The sequence below is a fragment of the Alosa pseudoharengus genome, unplaced genomic scaffold (assembly GCF_046254945.1).
Source record: "Alosa pseudoharengus isolate Yale_2024_CS ecotype anadromous, Long Island Sound unplaced genomic scaffold, YU_APseudo_1.1 YU_APseudo_1.1_scf_82, whole genome shotgun sequence".
Lineage (NCBI taxonomy): Eukaryota > Metazoa > Chordata > Actinopteri > Clupeiformes > Clupeidae > Alosa > Alosa pseudoharengus.
This window is the reverse complement of record NW_027468873.1, coordinates 37,501-47,500: the sequence shown is the minus strand read 5'-3', so window position 1 is coordinate 47,500 and position 10,000 is coordinate 37,501. Positions and strand designations below refer to the sequence as shown.

The window sequence follows — 10,000 nt, the reverse complement described above, 5'->3', positions numbered from 1 at the left end:
GCTTGACTCTCTCCACACACACAAACACACTGAAAATGATGGCCAATGTGATATGTTTCTATTTCATATATTTTTAAATTCATATAGAGTGTATTTAGTTAATAATGTATAGTATTTTACTAGTAATTACTAGTAACTAAACATATTTAGTCATTTGAATGCTTCATATTGATTTTTAAACTATTGCATTTAGGCATTTAATGTGGTGTGTAGGTCTAATTGAGTGCACATTGGTGATGTGTAGGTGTTATTGAGTGCCTGTCACTTTAAGAAATACGTGAGAGTAATTAGCCTACATCCTGACTGTTTTAGGCTAGTGAATAAAAGTTGTGCATAGTGCATAAGGATATGTGGATGCAATTCATTATGTTTTCTGTCATTAGATAAAATAAATGTTCAAAAAACTAACAAGTCGAAGACAATCTTTCTGGGATCAAGTGTTTTGCGATGTTCACTAATGATTTTAGTGAGCATTACTGGCAGACGTGACCTTAGCTAGCAGGGTAGTTACCAAGGAGCTCTCTCCAGATGTAAATGTTTGCCATGGCTGCGTAGCCTATTTGCGTAAGCGCAAAGTGGTTCTCTCTCTCTCTCTGTGTGTGTGTGTGTGTGTATGCGTCTGCATGAGGCTATGTTCAATTCAACTCGGTAGTTGATCCGACCGGTCAATAGCACCGCATTCACGCCACTTCATGATTAGATTAACGTCATCAGACAGGCTGTAAAAGTGTATGCGGGAATTTCTCGCATTATGATGGCTAGAGTTGCGGGACTTGAACAAATTATGCGCAATACCCGCAATCCCCCAGTGAAATTTAGGCCCTGCACACTAGGGGTGGGCGATATATATCGTCTGCGATAATATCGTAATTGTTATTTTAACGATGTGCAAATTGACATTATCGAGTATTTAAATTACTTATGGGGAAAAAACACTCGAAATCACGCACTGAAGACTCATACATTGCCAGGAGGTAGGCTATGCGGTAGAAGTGCAGCAGAGCAAGTGTCACGTGATCACTAGTGGGTCACAACGTTGTCCCACGCAGCCTAATGTTTATTTTGTGCAGCAAGAGTAGCCTACTTGGGATTTTATGCGGCTACTTCTGTTCAAGTAGCATTGACGAGACAGAGACAGTTTTGTCCTACACGGTATTATATGGAGAGAAAACATTAGCCTTTGAGTATTTTAATAGTCAGTTGTAAACAAATAACTATTCTCATGTAACTCTTTTGTAATTGGACTGAAGTTCGCTGTAAATATCTACGTTTACCGATTATGCTAACCGTTAGCATCTCTATGGGATTTCTCATATACATTAGCCATAAGCTAAACAGCCAAACAATTAATTAACGAAAATAAATTAGAAACAAATCAATAATGATACATGTCAAAGATAGGCTAAATATCAAAACTACTAAAATCCCAAAGCTACTTTTTATCCCCTTTTTACCTGAACCCTCATCCCTCCTCGACAGCTCTACCCAGCTCCAGCAATCGGGATCCTACGAGAGCAATTTAAAGGGACACCCCAAGCCTGATGCTTTTTCTCTACGAAACTCCCGGTCTGAAGCTCTTTTCCTTTTCTTTGCATCTTCCGTCAAGGGTTTCTTGACGGCTTCTTCGCCGGCTCTGCCATTATTGTTTGCAACAATCGCTAGCGTTTAGTTAGCCTCCCTCTGTGCTGTGGATGCAGGATAGAAACTGAAACTGCTTCGGTCGCCGGGTACGATACACTGAACTTGCAAGCGGGATATTCTTCCTACAGGCAATAGGGGCGGGCTAGAGAGTCTTCATTCGCCCTGTAATGAGTCATTTAACCATATACCGACTTACGAAGATGAGCAATTAACACGAAAACGTTGCCTGGTGTCCCTTTAAGAAGGTGGAAGAGCAGTAACAGAAGAATAGAACAAGCATTATAGGAAACAAAATTAGCAAAGGAACAGTACATTAATCTTATATTGGAGCTCGTGACAATGCATCTGCCAATACATTGTCAGTACCCCGTATGTGTTTCACGTGTAAATTGTATGGTTGTAAAAACAGAATCCACCTCATCAAACGCTGACTCGGACTATGTAACGAATGCAAAAAAGTCAGCGGATTGTGGTCTGTGTAGACAACAACTGGAGCTCCACTGCCGACGTAAACGTCGAAGTGTTGCAAAGACCAAATCAAAGCAAGCGTTTCCTTCTCAATCACCGAATAGTTAATTTGATGGCAATTAAATTTTCGGGAGAAGAAACAAATTGGATGCATTACGCCATCGGTATCTGTCTGTAAAAGCATGGCTCCTGCTCCGACATGACTCGCATCAACTTGTATTTCAAACGGCTGATCAAATTGAGGCGCAGCCAGAACGGGCGCAGTTGTTAAAAGCATTTTTACATTTTGGAAGGCTTGTTCACAATTCTCTGACCAGCTAAATTTTACTGAAGCCTTCAGCAGATCAGTCAGCAGAGCTACGACTGTAGAAAAGTTAGGGCAAAAACCTCTATAATAGCCCACCATTCCAAGAAACCGCATGAGTTCTTTTTTGGTTGTTGGAGGTGGGAAACTCTCAATAGCCAACACCTTGGCACGAAGAACACCAACCTTCCCTTGACCAACCTCTTTTCCTAAGTAAGTCACTGTAGCCCTGGCAAACTCACACTTTGCCAGGTTTACAGTGAGCCGTGCGTCTGCCAAACGCTGGAACAATGCACGCACTCTCACTACATGTTGCTCCCATGTGTCACTATATGAAATGACGTCGTCAAGGTACACTGCGCACCCTTCAAGTCCAAATACCACCCTGTTCATTAAACGCTGAAATGTCGCTGGAGCTTTACGAAGTCCAAAACTCATAACTGAATATGAATAGAACCCTCCTTTGCTCAAGAAGACAGAGGCACTTGCCAATAACCACGAAGGAGGTCAAACTTGCTAACATATCTAGCTGCACCTACTTGGTCAATGCAATCCTCCATTCGAGGAAGTGGGAAAGCATCGGGCTTTGTGATCTTATTAAGCCTACGATAGTCTGTGCAGAATCGGTATGTACCATCCGGCTTGCCCACCAGGATGCACGGGGAGGCCCAACCTGAAAAGGATGGTCTAGCCCAGTGTTTCTCAAACTTTTTTTCTGGGGACCCACTTTTTAAAAATGACAGACTATCGCGACCCAAATTGTGACTGTGGTAGTTAACAAACTAGATCAGTGGTTCTCAAACTTTTTCTTTCATTCCCCACTTTGATCAAGGGGGCATTCTCGAGCCCCACCTGTCCCTCATCACTCTAAGAAAGTGGTAGGTCAAGCTTAAAATTGTCAAATTTATTGAAATAATGACAAGTTCTAAATATATCCTCTTCAACAGAGTTAAAATCAGCTGGTGCTGCAGATATAATAATAAATAAATACATAACACACATATTTCTGTTTTCCAGCAACATATTAGGAAGAATAGGCCATTTTACAGCATTGTACAATATATTCAATGAAATACCAACATGCTGCATTAAATGGATCCATAATCCAGTCATACTGAGCACTGCTGGATGGGAAATATTTTTGAAATAAACTTTGCAGGGATGTGATGTAGGCCTACTGTTTAATACATGGGATCACAAGAGTGCCTCCCAATCAGACGTTTCAGCGATTTCGCTCAGAAATCTCAAAGGCACAATATACTGTCGCGATCGAGGCGCCTGTCCCATACTCAAGTGTTTTTGGTGAATGCAGTAATCTTATTTGCTAGGTGAGTTAGGTGCTTGTCTTTGCCTTGTAACTGGACATTTAACTCAAATGTATCGCTAAGATATATCAAATATATCGCTAAGATAGGCCAGCTTCGTCAAGAAATGTTCATTAGTGAACGTGCTTGCAGATTCAAACATGCGCTCTTCCTCCAAGAAGAGGCGACTCGGAGCTCAAACACGCGCGACAGCACTTTACCTCGGGAAAGCCACCTTGCCTCGCTGTGAAACAGTACAGCCTTTTGGTCAGCTACCATCTCTTCGCAAAGTGCGGAGAATAGAGCCGGGTTTTGATGAAATTCACCAGTCTCACAACAACGTTCAAAATCTCATGTATATCGGGACTACTAAGCTGCCTTGACACAAGCACTTCCCTGTGAATAACACAGTCGTCCATTGCGCATCGGGTGCTACCTGGGCCCAGGCTACAGATAAAAAAATAAAATAAAAAAAAACCCTGTTAGATTCAGTGCCACTAAGGCACCGCGCATGCGCGATTATTTCTCTCTTGCTTTTGCAGTCCGAGCACGGAACGTCACCTTCTTGAACTAAAGAAAATATTCGATATAACTACACATTTATAACTTCTAGAAATATCTATCGTGATATATTTTCTACTTCTTAACTTTACGTCTCTTATGTTGCGCACCAAGAAGATATTTTATTTTGTTTCAACATGAGAAGAGCTTTGGTGAGTTTATCTTATCACGGTTGTGAATGATATGTGAATAGTCAATCTAATGGTGAATTGGAGACCATGAAAGCTCACAAAAAACCAGTCGAAGCATTTACACATACACTACATACATACACAGACACTTTTATTTGCTGAATTTGAGTGGTAGGAGATCCACATTTTCTTTGGTTGTTTTGATTTAAAGTTGAATGTAACTAGACGCGAATCTGCACAGCTAATCTGTTCATTGAACCCACATGGTGATATTAGCTTGCTAATATATTAGAAATGAATGTTAGGTTGACAGTTAGTCAACACTTTTGGGTGAAATATGTAATTGTTGTTCCTTGATAATTACGGGTGTATAACCGAACCCTTCCATGTAAAATATTGTCTGCTCAAGGTTGGTTAGCCATGCTGGCTTACCAGTAATTTGTGCTAGCGATCTGCTTGTTGCAGCTGAGATGTAGCCTTGTAGCAGTATTACGGCGTTATGCCTATTGATTTTTTGATGCTATAGCAAAAGTTTAAATGAGATCTCATAGAAAAGAACTGTTTGATGGTAACTGTTACAATGCAAGCCCTTGATGTAGGCACCAACAACTACCACTCCAGAAACACAGCAGCAGCGTCTCAGAGTCAATTCAGGTTACAACACTGCGATTCTGAGGGATTACGGTAAGCGAATCGCTACATTTCCTGTTTGTAGTGTCAGAGTGGCTGCTCTCACGCTAGCTTGCTCCTGTTTTCTTTCCACGTAATCCACTTAAATTAGACTACACCTAGGTTTTATTTACGTAAAAACTCCACTCTTAACCACTCGTGTAGCCAATTCACTTGTCTAATATAATTCACTTGTCTAATCTATCTTAAGGACGATGGCAGGGTCCTCTGCTGCCCCTGCCTCTCCTATTTCCGATTCTCTCCGTTGCCCGGTGTGTCACATGCTAGCTAACTCTTCAGCCTCCTTTAGTGGACATGCTACTTGTAAATGCAGACTAATAGCTAACTTGGAGGCGAGGATAGGTGAACTAGAGAATCGTATCCACACACTGGATCAGATTAGCAAACAGCTAGTGGCAGAACCTTTGGTAAATTGTGTGGATGCACCAGCCGACTGCACAGTTAGCGCAACCATGACAGCCCCCTCGCAGCAAGGGGATAGTTCTTGGGTGACTGTTAGGGGAGCCAGACCCAAGCGAAAGCAGCCCTTTGGGCCTGTTTTGCCTGGATCTAAATCCAAACGAAGGAAGCCCACTGCTAACCACCAACCTATTCATGTTTCTAATAGATTCTCCCCCTTAGCTAGAGAAACTGAGAAACCTGCTACTCTGGTCATTGGCGCTTCTACTATACGAAACGTGATGCTAGCGACTCCATCGGCCATAGTAAAATCGATATCTGGGGCCAGAGCTAACGACATCGAATCAAATTTGAAAGTGCTGGCTAAAGCTAATCGTAAATACTCGAAAATAGTTATCCACACTGGCACTAATGACGTCCGATTGCGTCAATCGGAGATCACCATACAAAACTTTATCTCCGTGTGCAGGTTCGCGCAACAGATGTCTGACTGTAACTTTCTCTGGACCCATACCCATTAAAAGAGGTGATGAAATGCTCAGCAGAATTTCGAACCTCAACCGATGGCTGTCAAAGTGGTGTGCCAATAACAATGTGGGCTTCATAGATAACTTTAGCTCCTTCTGGGGGAAACCTGGACTGTTGAAAAGAGACGGTATCCATCCCACATGGGAGGGTACTGCCCTCCTTTCAAGGAACATAGACCGTAACTTAACCGAGGCTAGTTCCTGACGAACCAGAGATCCAGGAAGCAGAGATAAGGTCTTACACAGATCTCTGCCGTCCTAACAGTCACCCAGGTATACAGGGCACACAAGGCCAAATAGAGAGGGTGTCTGTACCAAGACTGTCAACTCTTACTCGACCCACTAGGGGAATTATTCGTAGCAATCTTATTACGATAAAAACTTCTTCGGTGAAGCAAATTCCTCCAAAAACGCAACTTACACTTGCTTTACTTAATATTCGATCACTGTCAAGTAAAACTGCCTTGGTTAATGAAATTATTACTGACAATCATATAGATGTTATGTGTCTTACTGAAACCTGGCTTAAACCAGATGAATACCTTCCATTAAATGAGTCTACACCTTCCTCCCATTTGAATTATCATGTACCACGCCACACTGGCAGGGGAGGTGGAGTAGCTACAATCTATCTATCTAGTCTTCTCACATCTCCCAAGCTCACACACAAGTTTAAATCTTTTGAAGTTCTAGTCCTCAATTTTTTACCGCCAGACTGGAAAACTGATCAGCCTGTAACTGTGGTCACATTGTACAGACCCCCTGGCCCCTACACTGATTTCTTAGAGGAATTTTCTGATTTCCTTTCTACTTTAACTATCCAAACAGAAAAAATACTTATATTGGGTGATTTTAATATTCATATGGATAATGTGCACGATTGTCTCACAATTGCATTTCAATCCCTAATTGACCATGTTGGGTTCTGCCAAAATGTTAATTCGCCCACGCACCGACATAACCATACTATTGATCTAGTTTTATCATACGGCATAAACATAGAGCAGTTAACAATCTTGCCACAACACCCGACCTTAACTGACCACCATCTAATTACTTTTACAATGACATTACAACATGCAGTACCCAATTTAGCTGAATACTACAGCCGCGGCTTATCTGAAAAAACTAATGCAGACTTTCTAGAAAAAATTTCGCTTACACTTGCCCCATTCCGGACTCATGTGGTAGGCCTATCAGAAGGCCCATTCCTTAATCCAGCCGAGGTCGACTTGTTAACTGATAATGTGATGAACCCATTACGCTCAATCCTTGATTCAGTAGAACCACTCAAAAAGAGAATGAGAAAACAAGTAAGGCGTGCTCCATGGTATACCACACAGACAAAAACACTCAAACAAACAGCGCGTAAACTTGAACAAAAATGGCGTACCACTAAATTGGAAGTTTTTCGCCAAGCATGGAAAGATAGCCTTATCACCTACAAAAAAGCACTCAACGAAGCCAAGTCAAGTTACTACTCCTCGCTGATCGAAGAAAACAAAAACAATACAAAATTTCTCTTTACCACAATCTCCCGCCTGACGAAGAGCCACACCGAAGTAACCGAATCTATCCCTATTTGCCTAAACAGTAATGACTTCATGAACTTTTTCAGTGACAAAATTGAAACAATTAGAGATAAGATTAATATCCAGTCAGTCTCACCAAATATTTATACTCCATTGCTGAACGGTAGCGAAAACATAATTGAATCACAGATGAGACGAACAACGTTGAATTCATTTACACCTATTGACATATTAGACCTCACTTCCACAATCTCTTCATCAAAATCTACAACTAGTCTACTAGATCCTATTCCTACTCATCTTCTGAAGACTGCTCTTCCTTTCTTGGATAATGCTTTGCTCCAGATTATAAATAACTCACTGCTATCAGGCCATGTACCACAGTCGTTTAAGTTATCTGTCATTAAGCCATCCCTCAAAAAGCCTACCCTTGACCCTAACAACCTGGCCAACTATAGGCCTATATCTAATCTCCCTTTTTTGTCAAAAATACTAGAAAAAATAGTGTCGAAACAAATTGGTACCTTCTTGCATATGAATAAAATCCAAGAATGATATCAGTCTGGTTTCAGAGCTCACCACAGTACTGAATCAGCCTTAGTTAAAGTTTTAAATGACCTCCTCATCGCTGCCGATAATGGACATATATCAATATTGGTCCTCCTGGACCTCAGTGCTGCCTTTGACACCATAGACCACAACATACTACTCCACAGGCTTGAACATTCGATAGACATTAAAGACTCAGCACTCGCTTGGTTTAGATCATACCTTTCCAACCGCAGACAATTTGTACAGGTTCACAATGAACCATCTACCCAGACTATGGTAAAATATGGGGTGCCTCAAGGCTCAGTACTAGGGCCCCTGTTATTTTCTCTCTATATGCTTCCTCTAGGCTCAGAAATTAGGAAACATGGCATTAAATTTCATTCTTATGCAGACGATACACAACTATACCTTTCCATAAAACCTGACGAATTGACTCCGTTAGCCAAACTTGACACATGTATACGAGACATAAAGACATGGATGACAAACAATTTCCTGCTTTTGAACTCCGATAAAACAGAAGTCATGGTTTTAGGTCCTAAAAAGATGAGGGATATCCTATCCTCATCACAGGCTACATTTACTGATCTCCGACTATCCTCATCCACATGTGTTAAAAATCTAGGAGTTACAATTGACCAAGACCTATCACTAAGTAATCACATAAAACAGATTACCAAAGTTTCATTCTATCATTTAAGGAACATTTCAAAGATAAGGAAGTCTTTATCCCTACCAGACGCTGAGAAATTAATCCATGCTTTTGTCACCTCAAGGATTGATTATTGCAATGCTCTATACGCTGGCTGCAATAACACCTGTCTAAAGAGCTTACAGCTTATACAAAATGCAGCTGCTCGCACACTCACTAGAACTAAAAAATATGAACATATTTCCCCTATCCTGGCATCTCTACACTGGCTGCCTGTTAGAAGTCGCATTGACTTCAAAATATTACTTCTAACATACAAAGCCATTAATGGCCAGGCACCAGAATATATTAAAGATCTCCTAGTCCCATATAACCCACCCAGACCACTACGATCACAGAATACTGGCCTTCTTGTAATTCCAAGAATCTCAAAAACTACAGTAGGAGGCAGAGCTTTCAGCTATCGCGCACCCCTCCTCTGGAATAATCTTTTTACCTCAATTCGACTAGCAGACACCCTCCCTATTTTTAAGTCTAGACTTAAAACATACCTCTTTACTGCCTCCCATAGTTAGGTATGGTGCGTGAAAATTCACCCACCTCAGGGTTTTTGGAATGGACCACCCTGCTGAGTCCTCGTGTGACTGGCACCCCAGTCGCGCGTGCGATGGTGGTCACTGACCATACCTGCGCTGGTGTCGACTACCCCTCACCATGCCTTAGTTATGCTGCTATAGCATAGTGCTGTCATGGACTTTTCATGTGTCACGCCGTACAACCCCCCCCCTCTCCCCCCTTCTCTCTCTCTCTCTCTCTCTCTCTCTCTCAACTCTCCCTCTCTTTCCTATTCTCACTATGGTATACTGTAACAATATATAGTACTACTGATTACTTATTGACATTAACCATTTTGATTTTCAGTAATACTAACCCACTCTACATCTCTCTTTCTTCCCCCTTACTGTACCTCACTTGTGAGGTATATCATCACCAGTCATCAACCATCCGTGTGTTGGCCCTCCTCTCACCCATCTCACCTGAAGTCCCATCCTCGACTGCCCTATTACTGCCCCGTATCTGAACTCCTGGCCCGTACAGCCTAGCGACCCACCACCAGCCTATGACAACTCTGCCCGGATTACTGGCCCATCCGCCAACCCACCACATGCCCCTCGAAAACTCCCTTCCCCTGGACAATCCCAACGCTGGACTATTGAACTTTCTGTCACTAAATCAGGA

General features: G+C 41.9%; 1 protein-coding gene and 1 pseudogene across 1 annotated transcript in view; one reads left to right on the top strand and one right to left on the bottom strand.

Annotated features, from left to right (window-relative positions):
• Positions 1-10,000, bottom strand: part of LOC143113474 (eukaryotic translation initiation factor 5-like) — a 31,152-nt gene that overhangs the window by 12,846 nt on the left and 8,306 nt on the right. The window lies entirely within an intron of this gene.
• On the top strand, positions 3,677-6,323 carry LOC143113476 (uncharacterized; annotated as a pseudogene).